Below are 13,676 nucleotides of genomic sequence, written 5' to 3'. Positions count from 1 at the left end.
TTAATTTTGGTTCCCTTCATAATAGCGGAAAAAACTATTTTTTTGTTTATTTCCATGAAGCATCGTTGGAAACATATTTTTTACGTCACGGAAATTTTAATTTCTTATGTCAGCCTGTACTGCTCTCACTGTTGTTATGTGAATACACTAAACATGCCTTCCTGTGCATTATTGCGGAACCTGGCTCTACAGGGAATATACGAACAATAATTTTTGTTGGTGACATATTAGTGATCAGCAGTGGCGTCACACTTGGGCAGCGCGTTGCTGTGGCTGCTAAAGAATATTTTTCTGCCCAGTAATTAGTTGTGCTTTAGCTCTATTTAACCATAGTTGAAGTGCGAATGCATTGGTGGAAGCTGTTTTACCTGCTACATTATTCCCCTATCATGCCCTATCAGGGTAAGGTGCAACATTATTGGGGACATTTAAGCTCATCCTTTAAGGGTATAACGCAACAGCGTGAGCTACAAGCCCACGTATGAAGTAAGGCTTCAACCAAGTACGTGCATGCGTGTCGTAGGGGTAACGAGAAAGCAAACTGCTCTGGCAGACTGATTCTGATAACACCCTCCCATATGAAAAGAGCGACCCGAGTCGGCAGCTCCTGCCCATGGCATAGGGGTAACGTCAATGCAAATGCCATGGCAAGTTTATTTCTTTCCGGCTTCGGCTGCCCCGGCATTGTTACCACGGATTGTAGCCGCCAGTTCCAATGCACCTAAACACAGCCTAAACACTAAACACAGCCGCACTACCATCCCTGCGCCAACGGCATGGTCGAGCGGCTGCATCTTCAGCTGAAAACTACTTTCAATGCTCGCGGTGATCGCAAGCACTGGGCTGACCACCTTCGTATGGTGCTTCTTAGCTTACGCGCCGTTCTTCGTCTTGACTTTGGCCGTTCAGCAGTTCGTTCCTTAGGTTAACTCGTCCGAGCCCCTGCAGTGCATTCAACAATTTCAGGACTGTATTCAATACCTTCGCCCAGGCCCACCTCGATCATCTGACCGTCAGGTTTTTGTGCACTATAAACTTGCGTCCTCGACGCATCTTTTTCTAAGGTGAGATGCTGCAAAGACGCCTCTTACCCTCTCATACGATGGCCCGTACCGCGTCCTCAACAAGAAGACAAAGCGGCGACTATCCTGTTCGATGGGCGTGAGGGGGTAGCCTCTTTGGATCGCATTAAACCCGCCTACATGGCGACACCTCCCCAAGAGTTCCCCTCGGATATTGCTTGCCTAGCCGCCAACCTGCTTGCCGCCGAGGAACTATCATTTCGGTCCCATCGGTGTGTACGTTTCGGCGTTCCCTCTGGCCGCCCTGAAGCGCACAGCGACGCTGTAAAGCTAGGGTGCTAAGATCGGCGTACCCAGCGGGCGAAAGAAACTGAACTGCGCGTGCTCAGTGCGCACGGACGGCACCAGCTGTTCGGTTCGAGAAGCTGACCATGCTGGTACTCTTGTTCTGATGCGCCGCTGCGACGCTGTAAATTCCCTAAAACGTTTCAATGTCTCAACATAAGATTATAAGGCAGTTGGGGGAAAGAGGGGAATCCTAAATGTTTAATTTTTTCCTTGCGAAAAATAAATCGATTTCGCAGTGGTGGTCCGGATGGGTGGATCTTCAGATGACTGAGCAAATGTCGGTGATGGTTACTTCGATATCAGATGTCTTCTTCTTTCGGAGAAATGTTTCACGAATTAGCACTTATCAGCGCCAGAGATCGCATTTATGAATTTCTTGCGGCCGCGCGAATTGTGTCAGTATAGTTTCCGAAAAACATTACAATGAACAGAAAATACAGCAATTGTCTGGTGACTGCTTGCCTTGCGAAACTCAAGTTCAGTGGTTCATTCAGGCGTTTTATTTAAGAGGGGTTGCGTCTTTGCAGTTTATGAGACTAGTGGCTTTGTTCGAGGAATACCGGTTCGACTGTAAAAAAAGGAGGTAGCATCCTAATATTTGGACTGAGATGAAAGGGTGCTATAACTAGTAGCTATGAAACAATTATTCATAATAGACGGTCGCAGCACATTACAGCGTGTGGTATCTCGGACGAAATACTAGTTGATATAATCTGCTGTGAAGCTTTTGCATTGGCGATATCCCCACTCATAGAATCTCGCCACCTAGAGCCAGGAGTATTCCGGACAGCCTTCAAGATTCCAAGGCGTGTCATATAATAAGTGCAGAATGATGGCTGAAGCCTTATAGCCAGAATCGTGAACGCCTGCAGAAACAGTACAGAGCTACGAAGTGCTTTTTGATGATTGTGCAGCACTTACGGAATACGAGAACCACTACAGATCGTGTACTGGTGAGGATGGCGAGTAAAATACCCATGGATAGTGTTTGCGAGCTTATTGAAGGAACAGTGAACACCTAGCTCTATTTACACCCAGCACATTTACGAGCCAGTCCATGCTATATGCCGAGAAACTGTATCATCACTATCAGAAGGAATATAACCACAGCAAAACAAAGGCCTCTTCCATATTCTTCCAATTATCCCGATCCTGTAGTAGCTACCTCCAATTGACTTCGTCAAACTGCTTAGATTCCTCGCCTCACCTAAATTTATACCCCCCCCCCCCCGGCTACTCTTTCCTTCCCTTGCAATAATATCCTTAGCAACAGTCGGCTGTCGCCTCTTCGCACTACGTGCCCTGCCCATGCCCATTTCGTCTTCTTGAGTTCCACTAGAACATTATTAACTCGCGTTTTCTGTGACCCACTCTATACGCTTCCTATCTCTTAAAGTTACATCAAGCATATTGTGTTCCATAGCTCTCCTAGCAGTCTGTATGGTGTGGGCTGAGAAACCACCATATGCTGTCGTGGAAATCGCCGACTTTCCAAAGAGGATTGTAAGGCACCAATTGCCGGACTGTTTACAAATTTTCGTTTACCATATACACATTTCTACTTAAGATCACCGCGAATTTACCACATAAGCACAAACAGTGTAGAAGGCGCTGCGCGCTTAATAACCATCATACTCACCAGAATTATCAATTTTCCCGACCGCCGCGAACCCAGCCGTTGTCTGTGCGAGTAGTTAAAGCTTGCAGATCACAATTCTTTATGTCACCCCAAGAAAACCGCTCCGGAATTAGAAGTATACGCCGTAACCGAAACCAACAATTGTTGATTCCGTTTGGTGAGAGGTACGTTAGAACTGAGTCTTTAAGCGTAGACTACCACAGGATCCTCGGGTCATGTTGCATGTACCAATGCGCATATAAGCAAATGGAGCGAGATTCTTCCTTATACCATTTTCACGCATTGCATATTGATACTGGGAGCCGCGTTATATGCGAATCGGTTGTAAACACTGTGCCCTTTCACTAAACCAACTATTGCTTTCGTATCGCAAACTTCAGAAGGCGTTATTTTAATTTGAACTGAAAAGCGTGCTCCGTTCACTTATGTCTGCACCTCTACGACTCTCTAGCACGCAGTGCTGGGCACTTTGAAACGGTGTATACCTTTCGGCCTGTACCAAAGGCGACCTAAAGACGTCCTGTAGCCCCTGCCCATCGGCCGCACAGGCGCCCACACTCAAGGCCTATGAAACACGAGGACTGAAAATCGTTCTATAGCTTCTCGCTGCTGTGCTCGGTTGCGTTGATGGTCAGGTTCTCCAGGCAAGCCAGTGGTAAAGACTCTGTATAGAGGATTTTCCAACGACTCATCGTGAAAACAAGGATGGCAGCGACGAGGGCAAGGAAAGCAACAGGTAGGAGACAAAGAATGCGTTTTGCGGTTGACTGGGCTTTAATCATCCTCCCTTTGCACCTGCAAGTGGCTACAGAAAGGCAACCCGAAACAGGTCACTTAAACTTCGTAAGCGATAAAAAAATGCCTACATCCAGAAATCTCCCTCTTTCACTGAGAAAAAACAAGAACTGTAAGCAATGCCAAGAAAGACTTCGGCGCAATTTACTTAGTCGACTGCGGGGACTTCCATTCAAATAAGGGAAGAAATCCAGTCTGAACACTGGCTTCAATACAGGGCATCGTTTACTTCCGAGCTTGTTCACCGAAAGCTATTCATTAAGGTCTTAGCTGTTCAATGCGCATTCCCATGTGGGACAAGTTGAAAATTGTACGGAGTGTTTTTCCTGGAGCCTTATTATACCATATGAAGATAATTCTGCTCATAGGTGCATCTTTCAGATGACAATGGAGCCACAGAAACTGTAGAGCTAAACTCGACACACACCTGATCTGTCTGCTGGCCGAAGTGCGATTATAGAGCATGAACCTGTATTTGGACGTGGCTGGTTATCGACAGGTGCGAAATAACACCTCTGTTACAGGGCAATATTCCTGGATAAGTAGTCCCCGTACTACCTACCCGATTGAAGTGATAGCTGCATAAGAAAGCCAATGTTTACATTCTTGATAGCATCTATTGAACCGTTCTCGACGGTCAGTTGTACATTCTTGTAGAATATAATGATGTGCCGATCGAATTTTGAGCAGGTGTATAACTAAATGTTTTAGATTAATTAGCGAATGCCTGCACATTTCATCAACAAAAAAGATTGAATCAAGGTTTTCTCAAATTTTTATTCATTCGTATCTAACTGAAAATTTGAATTTTGGATCCACTCGCATCCCTAATGACTAGAACTTTGTATCTACTGAGCTGCCAGTGTCATTTTCGCGCCGGCACTTTAAATTCCGTCGTCATTTTTCTGGCTTGCACTTCACCAATATTTCCGGCCTATTCACTATGCTCAATACACCTCTTTTAGATTATATAAACGTTTGTTAGGTTGCAGGAGGTTTCTGTGCTATGTATGATAGGCTGCCTGTTGTGTTCTCGAAAAACAATATTTCTCTACTTACTTTCAAAAGCAAGTTTTCCAAATATTTCTGTTTTCTCTGCAGCATATGTTATCGAGAATTTTCTGTCATGGATGTTTCCAACCTACTCGCACGAACAACAATTTCTTCGTAATTACAATTTCTACGAAAAACATTTCATTTTCATATATTTGTTGACTCGATCGCATAATAAAACTGCAAAGCAGCATCTTTATTGTATCGAATTTTACTAACAGAGAAATCTATCAACAAATATTCACTTTCGAACACAAAAGAGTTGTAGAGTTCAATTTGCCGAATCGGGAACGCCATAAAAATGTTTCAGCTACCCTTAGGCATGCAACATTAAACCGGGAAACTTTATCCTAAGCATTGCTTCATGTTCTTGCATAACTGACATTTCACCTTTTGATTAGAAGTCTACGCAGAAAAGAGCATCACGGAATGTCGAACAAAAGTGCGGTGCTCTGCTTGTTCACACTATATAAACGCATTTATCACGTTTGCTCAACTTTTTCCAGTCAGCTCATGTCTAATAAAAGTGTGATGCATCCAATAATTTTTTGTTCTCAGCATTCAAAATACTTAAGTATCTGTGAGTATTAATTGCCTCAGCTTCGGCTCGTCAAGTTTTCTGCAGTGCAAGCCTGAAGAGCGCTGTTGATGATGAACGCCGTTTTGCTGGTTTCGCTTTTTTTGCTCTCTTATGCCGCCCTTGTGAAGTAAGTATGTACCGTGTATATTGTTACGGGGATGCACTTAATGTAACAGCACTGCGATGGGCTGAACTTGGCGCTGAGACTTCAGTAGCCGTGCAGTGTCCACTCTGTGAGCGTCGTCCTCTTTCTCAACGCTTTGTGTCGTCCTCTTCGTCAGTGAGCACATCACTTTGGTACCGCGTTTCCAGGTAACACTACCCCCCTCGGCAAAAGGCAACGTCCCGGTGCGTATTAGGCGTGCGATGTGGAGGGGGAGTAATATGGCTTTAGGCGGGCGACATGTACGATTTCGGAAGTGGGTGTAGCAGTCGGTGACTTTGGGTGGAACGGTGAAATCTCATAGGTAACGTCGGTCACTGGGCGTAGTACACGGTAAGGACCTGTGTAGTGGGGCAGAAGTTTTTGACACAACCCCACACGACGGCACGGAAGCCAGAGCAACACCAGAGATCCGGGAGGGTAGTGCACATCGCGGTGGTGAGCGTCGTAGCGGCGTTTTTGAGTTTCTTGAGAGATGGTGAGATTCTGACGAGCAATCTGGCGAGCAGCGTCGGCTCGGGCGATGGTATCGCGGGCATAGGTTGTGACGGGGCTAGCGGCGGAGAGCAAAGTGTCGAAGGGCAGTAAGGGGTCTCTTCCAAAGAGAAGATAGAATGGAGAGTACCCAGCAGTGTCATGACGCGAAGAGTTATATGCAAAGGTGACAAATGGCAGACTAATATCCCAGTCGCGATGACTGTCGGATACGTACATTGCGAGCATGTCGGTGAGTGTGCGGTTAAGACGCTCCGTAAGGCCGTTCGTCTGAGGGTGATACGCAGTGGTGAACTTGTGCCGAACGGAGCAAGAACGAAGTATTTCCTCAACAACTCGGGAAAGGAAACAGCGGCCACGGTCGGTAAGGAGTTGACGGGGAGCACCATGGTGTAGTATGACGTCGTACAAAAGGAAGTCAGCAACGTCTGTGGCGCAGCTGGTTGGAATGGCGCGAGTGATCACGTACCGCGTGGCATAATCGGTGGCCACAGCGATCCATTTGTTTCCCGACAAGGACTCGGGGAAGGGCCCTAGGAGGTCAAGGCCAACACGAGAAAATGGCTCAGTCGGGATAGCAATCGGCTGCAGGTGTCCAGGTGGTAGCACAGGGGGTTTCTTCCGGCGTTGACAGAGGTCGCAAGCGGCTACATAACGTTGGACACAATATATATGTTTCTGTCAAAAGTTTTTTATTGTCTATCAAAACTCATAACATGGCTTTATTTACATCAAAATAGCAACATATTTCTTGGTTCTGCGGGAACATAGCAAATGTATTTACAAGTGCACGCCCAGAAATCAATACCACTTAACATGCGTACGTAGCATGGGCTTGAGCGGTATGTTTGTTTACGCTTTTCTTGTGTATGCCACTCACGCGCTCATACCAAAAAAAATTGACAGTATCATTCTGAGTTGTCAAGTTTGTTTATTTCAGACAGGTGAAGACTAGTGACGTAATAGCAGAATTGCACTGAGAAGTATATGTTTACAGCATATATACATGTACACAACGATACCGTGTAAGCAGCAGAAGAATTTACAAATACAACAAACTTCGCGGTAATTTTCAAGCTGCGCATTTCCTTAAAGGTTAATAGTACAATAGCGGCAATACACGAACTTTTTGAGGCCCACTGAAACAGGACAGCTATCTTATATTATCGTCAATTCTAAAGAAGCCTTAACTTGAATTACTAATTCTGGCGGCAACCTTCAGCGAACCGTCTTGTGTGCCAGTCAATAAAAAGCGCCATGTAGAGTGGCCACAATATTTATAATTTGGACATAGCCTTGAATCGAGGAGCACAGCCGTGCACGCGATCAAAGTTGTCATGCAAGGCATCTGCGCTTTTTGACCCCTCTGAAGCTCTGAATGCAAAGGTGCAGACGCTGCTACCAGGCTTATGATTTGCTTTTCCCTGGATTAAGGATTGGCTAAGCCGGTGGTCGCACCGGCACTTAGTGCGACCACAGTTACATGAGTAGGACTTCGTCAGAGTGCTAGCCGTGAATACACGATTCTGGCTGTACATGATCAACCATTCTCTTGCCTCATTATTTCCCTCTACATTGTTTGCTAAGACTCCTTTTTCGAAAAGGTCACAACACGGCCAAGGTTCTCGGTCACGGGCATCTTGGGGAAAAATGAACCAATGCGGCAATTATTGTAGCCATACGTTACGACTCAGCGCAGTTGCTTTTAAACCTTTTGGGAGCAGGACGTAGACACTCAAATATTCCAAAGAAAATATAATGTAGGTCTGACACTACTTCAAGTTCCGGATAATGGCTGAGTAGTATTACTTGATATCATGCAACGTTACTACATCAAACTCAGTTTCACAGCTCGGCCAGGAGAGGTGTACCCGGAGGTCGTCGCGAGAACTAACGGCGCTGCAGTCGGCTCTTGATCCTTGCCGGGCGCGTATTCGGTTACACACGGTGCGCAAGCATGGAGCGGCCGGCACACACCTAGCTGTTACGTGTTACCGTTGCACTCTACGCGACTGCAGCAAAATTATAACTACATTACGACAGCTTTGGCTTCGCAGGAATCCATTACCTTGGAGAACGCGTTTGTGTGATGCAAATGTTATTGCCGTGAAACAACTGTGACAGCGCTGTCGACTTGCTCACCACCACCAACGTGGGTGATTAGGATTCAAGACGCCGACATATTTGCCTGGAATTCTATGCCGTTCACTGTAAACGTAGGGTGCGCGCCGAGAATATGCTAACCCCTTTGCCTTTAATTAAACCAAATAGACGCTTAACATTTTGCCAACTATTTGCCAGCCTCTCGATGGCTAAAAGTGGTGGAATGATGGTTTGGTTTGGTTTGTTGGGTTTAACGTCCCAAAGCAACACAGGCTATGAGAGACGCCATAGAGGAGGACTCCGGAAATTTCGAATGAAGAGACGGCGGTAAAGGAGGTATTACGTCTTCTCTTGAGGCGAAGTTTAAGCGTTCTGCTATTTTCTTTTTTAAAATCGGGCCTCTTCATTCCGGCCAGCATGCTTAGCACCGGAGGGCAACGGCACCTATTGAAATGATGACTCGGAAGTCCGTAATTTGTTCGTGTCACTGATAGACGCCCTCAAAATTAAAAGATGGGCACAGGCTCTGCACAGAAGAGTGAGCAACTTTTGATCTGCATTTCAAAGAGGAACTATATCGAAGTACTCTCGTGATGCAGATCGGGTAGCAAGGCTCTCTATTTTCTGGCTTGCACATATATTTCGAAAGCAAAAGGCATTATACCGTAGAGAACACACCCTAGTAATCAAGCTGCTCCGTGTGTTTCGTCAACACTGCCGGAAGGAAACTTGCAAGATTCCAAGAGCCTATCAGTGAACATAGCGCAAATCGGACAGCTCAGCTACACAAACGGGTTTTGATCGATCGTTTTGAGTTCGTCGTAATACCAGCAATTGAAATAAACTTTGAGTATTTTCCCTTCGAGGAAATAGTTGAGCCATGAGTGCCAGGAAATTTGCTTCTTGAGAAGACATTTGCCATTGGTGAACGGTTGCCACGGCAATGGTTATAAGTGGCGCATAAAGTTCTCAAATGGGAATTGAGCGTTGGTTGCGTAGAAGCTATTCTGAAGGTCAATTCTACGAAATTCTGCACGGGGCTTGCAATCAGAGATAAATCGAAGAGAGGAGACCTCACAAGAACTGCAGAGAAATCCGACAAGCAAGATAATTAGAAAAATGAAACACCCTAAATATATTTGAGCCCCGCCGGGGTGGTGCTGTGGTTAAGACGCCCGACTACTGTGCCGGAGTTCCCGGGTTCGAACCCGACCGCGGCGGCTGCGTTTCGATGGAGGCGAAACGAAGTGGCGTTCGTGTGCTGTGCGATGTCAGCGCACGTTAAAGATCCCCAGGTGGTCGAAATTACTCCGTAGCCCTCCACTGCGGCTCCTATTTCTCTCTTTCCACTTTCATTCCCACCTTCCTCCCCTCCCTTACGGCGCGGTTCGGTTGTCCACAGAGCAAGCGTGACAGTTACTGTGAACCTTCCTATGAACCAATTTAATTAACTTTAACTTAATATATTTGAGCATGCGGCGTAAAAAAACCCACGCGGCGAGCTGCGGCAGCTGACAATAAAGATAAGAAAGAGATATCGCAGTTAAAAGATAAGTACCTAAAAAGCTCAGAAGAGGATGTAGATCGGCGTCTAAAAGGCCTTCCAGACTTGCAACGGCTCGCACTTCAAGCACCTGCCTGATGATGATTTCGAATGGCTCCTTACCTGCATTTTTGTGAGGTGGGCAGCACAAAAACATTTAAGTTTCTGAATGAGTTTAAGATATGCTGCCAATTAAGCATGCGAACTCCTTGATTAACGCATTGAAGCACATTCACTGCAAATGTGGTTTTTGTTGTTGAAGAAATACAAAATTTATGGCAACAAAAGATGGTCAAGGTAAATTAGGAACTGTAAAGCTGATTTCTATCTACACATAAAAAAGGATTATGTTGCCACTCAAACATTTCTCAAAAAAAGTATATGTTCTCCCCTGCACTGCTTGTAATCTTGTAATGTTTCTCTATGTTGCTGAAATCAGGTTCTGGTTGTTTGCGGCATTTCATTTGTATACGACATTAGTGTTGTTGACAAACTGCTTTTTTGCCTTTTTCGTGCTACGCTATTACGCTTAAATACCTTACGTTTATGCAATCAAATTCTAACACTCTTTCCGGCGCTGTAGATAACTTGGATATCGCGTTTTAAAACTGCACTCCAGTGCTAGTTTGAAATTACATTAACTTCACCTACAAGCAGAAAAATTATATCGTTTCTTTTCTCTGTGCATGCGCGCGTGCGTGTGTGTGTCTGTAAAGCGGGAGGGGCATTTCTCAAGGGCGTGACTAGAACTAGAATCACAACTTCCTGTGATTAATCTCATTAACCTTTTAAAAATAAACTCCTGCTTGTTCAGTCATTTCCTTTCGCCGTGCGCACGCCCATTCGCACTGATTCCTTCTTCAGTAAAGTCATTAAATAACTTTTAACTATGACCTTATTTTAGATGGCACAGAAAAAAACCTTTTTTTACATTGCTATATACAGGATTGCGAGAGTGGCGATCTGAAGCTATGTTCGGCGCCTTACCTCAGAAATAAGACATTAAGAAAAGAGCTTCTGATTAGGCACACGAAGGAGGCCATTTATTCGTATTCTTGTTCACTACATCTTTTGACGTGAGTAGCCAGCTTCATGGACTGCATGAACCGGCTGCCCAGCTGGTCAGCCTAGCTCGCAGATTTCTGAATGTAATGAAGGCAATATGCAGAGTGCAACAGTAAACGTGACACCGACTGCGTTATCCTATAAGGTTAGAGGGCTATGCATTGAAAAAGTGACTAATTTGTTTCTATGACAGTGTATATGCCCCGAAAGAATGCCCTAAAAATCACAAGCCAGGGAGTAAAGCAAAAAACGGTGCTTGTGAGCAAGCCGACGGCGCTGTCACACTTGTTTAACAGCATAATCAAGTGAATTTCGCATAATACAGACGAGGTGTCCAAGGTAATGCGTGGCTTCAAAGCCAATAAAACTGTCGTAATGTCGTAATAATTTGACTGCAGCGCTGTACAGTGCAACGGCAGCACAGAAATGCTCCACAGACGACGCACACAAAAGGAGCAAGCCTTGCTGCAGCGCCGCTAGTTCTCGCGCCGGCCACCGAGGACACATTACTCCCCTGGGCGGTATGGGGAGTTGTGAAACTCAGTTTTTTTCTAGTAACGTTGATCTCATGTTTGCTGGCCACTGAGTTAAACTAATAATCCATGCCATAGCCAAATATACCATGTCCTTAAATGCCAGTCTCCCGGCTGTATTTCTGATGTTGCTATTTCTTTGAACATCCATTCACACACAACGCCGTGAAAATTACCTTATTACAAAACCACCATCCTCCAGCGTATTACAGTGCCAAATGAGTATGTTTTTGGCATTAATATTTTCTGAATATGCTGGCAGGCTGCGAGATTCACTACAGCAGTGACGGGAAGACAATTGTTACGCTGGTGTAATGGGAGAAATTACTGGAATTAGCTTATTCAGGTTTAGAGTGTCGCTCTTATCCCCAATCCCAGTCGAAAAAAACTACATTACAGTGTCAAAAATACGACAATAATATTCTGTAGTTGTCTCAAAAACATCGAAATTTTGTGCAGATTTATTGTACTTTCCTATAGGTTAGCAGTTCTTTCTGTCGTACTTTCCTGTAGTCTGTAGTTCTGTAGCAGTTTTCCACCGTAAATACAAAACGTTTTGACTTTGCTAGAGAAATTTTTGTTGTCACAACTGGTTCACTCCCAAAAACTGCACAGAAAGGCCGTTGCGACCACAGAATATCTTCAGTAGTTTTTCGACAGGAATTGCAAGCTGCCTTCTTGAAAATGATTGCGAATCTGAAGTGGAAACGAAGGCGGTTTCTTCTTATTTCGAGGGCTTCGACCGAGACTATTATTCTTAAGCGAATACGATCGCTGCAGCTTGCATAATATAGGCTACCATCATAAATTTCACCATATTTTTGATAGTCAACTAACACGGCGATTACTGCTAAAATTTTCACGCTGGCCCAAACTCAGGCTCCAAACATGGACCACGCATTAGTGACTGTATAAACACAGACATAATTAGCAGACTGAAATAAATAAAACGAGGAAAACAGTAGCCAACGACGCGAGGCGCACCTCTGAGTTTTAGAAAAGAAAATACAGCACTTTAATGTACAAACAATGTGTTTTTCTCTTTTCCGTTCTTTGCTCTTCAACGTATAAACCATCCTAGCACTCGGTCAAAGCGGGTCTTAGTGAAGTGCTTACACACAACTAGGATATAGGTACTAGTAAAACCGTTGTCGCTGCTCTATTTTGCGCGTTCTGTAGCTCCGTCTCACATCATATATTGCTGTTGTTTTATCAGAGCTCCATGTTCAGCGAAACTTGTGCCTCTCGCAGCAGAGCCTGATCAAACAGCCCGTGCTTTCAAAATTGCCAGCGCTGTGAAACTTCACATGGTAAAATGTTTTGATGCACAATATAGAGCTCATATCAATCCAGAACTAAGTCGAAAGTCATGAGAGCAGGCAGCTAGCTCCAGTGCTCAACAAATAATGGTGCGTGCTGCATTCTTGGCGCTCTACTTAGTGACATGAAGTCCTAACAATGTACATACCTAGGCAGACATAAAACGCAAAACTATTAATGAGCATCATATTTTCCGACGTGGAGCAGTGGTTTGCAACCTAAAGCTAGGAAATACTTAGAACCTAATTCAAACCCCGCTGGTGCGAAAAGTGTTTATATAGGCTATCCCTCTTTTCTTCATTTTACAGCTTTTTTAAATATACCTTTGGTAGTTCATTGCTTTTTATTGTTTTAGTTTTTATCTGAGCCTTTTTTATCCGGGAGGCGAGGGCCATTTTGAGGGAGCGATTCAATATGTTGCATTCCAGTATCCCACTATCCCAGTATGGCAACATCCAGCACCATACTGAAGCCACAATCACTATCGCGCTAGGACGCTGAATCCCAGCGACGTTGGTTTTTGCATCAGGTTAAGGCTGAATCTAAAACCGAAATCTAGATGAAAACGGAAGTAGTAGCGCATATATTTCGCATGTAGCCGTAGAAGGAATATTTCTCGTGAACAGTGTTGAGAACGCTAGCTATAACACGCGGAGTTGCCAGTGCGGGAATTTTCAATACACCGATAGCCAACAATACACAAGAACTGTGCAGGGGCGATCCAGAGACATGACGTGGGTTAAAGACAATTTCTAATGTCGTTCTTGAATATACTATTATATACTCAATTTCATTAGCGCTCATGCGAGGAAAATGTACTGCCGCGAAACCCACTTGTAAGATGTGATTTGTTTCCTGCTTATTACAGGCCTCTACACAGGGCAATAAAAAGCCGTCCGCCACCGGGGTACTGCAATCAAAGGGTAAGATTATATGTTCACCTAATTTCACTTCAAAATAAATCTCGCTAATTTATTTTGACACTTTGAGGTTGCGCAAAAAGCCCTCTAAAAGATT

General features: G+C 44.7%; 2 long non-coding RNA genes across 3 annotated transcripts in view; one reads left to right on the top strand and one right to left on the bottom strand.

Annotated features, from left to right (window-relative positions):
• The window catches only part of LOC146174054 (uncharacterized), a 100,754-nt gene that overhangs the window by 75,363 nt on the left and 11,715 nt on the right, over positions 1 to 13,676 (bottom strand). The window contains exon 2 of one of the 2 annotated variants that reach the window (XR_014702393.1): positions 4,864 to 4,945. The exons of the other annotated variant lie outside the window; for it this stretch is intronic. This is a non-coding gene — a long non-coding RNA (uncharacterized LOC146174054). The remainder of the gene's footprint in view (positions 1 to 4,863; positions 4,946 to 13,676) is intronic. 2 annotated transcript variants of the gene reach the window in all.
• The window catches only part of LOC146174055 (uncharacterized), a 14,368-nt gene continuing 6,114 nt past the window's right edge, over positions 5,423 to 13,676 (top strand). Inside the window, exons 1-2 of the long non-coding RNA XR_014702391.1 lie at positions 5,423 to 5,564; positions 13,528 to 13,582. This is a non-coding gene — a long non-coding RNA (uncharacterized LOC146174055). The remainder of the gene's footprint in view (positions 5,565 to 13,527; positions 13,583 to 13,676) is intronic.

Source organism: Amblyomma maculatum, chromosome 11, assembly GCF_055883805.1.
Source record: "Amblyomma maculatum isolate TAMU_Amacu chromosome 11, ASM5588380v1, whole genome shotgun sequence".
NCBI classification, from domain to species: Eukaryota; Metazoa; Arthropoda; class Arachnida; order Ixodida; family Ixodidae; genus Amblyomma; species Amblyomma maculatum.
The sequence above is the reverse complement of the archived record's forward strand: the minus strand, read 5'-3'. Positions and strand labels throughout refer to the sequence as shown.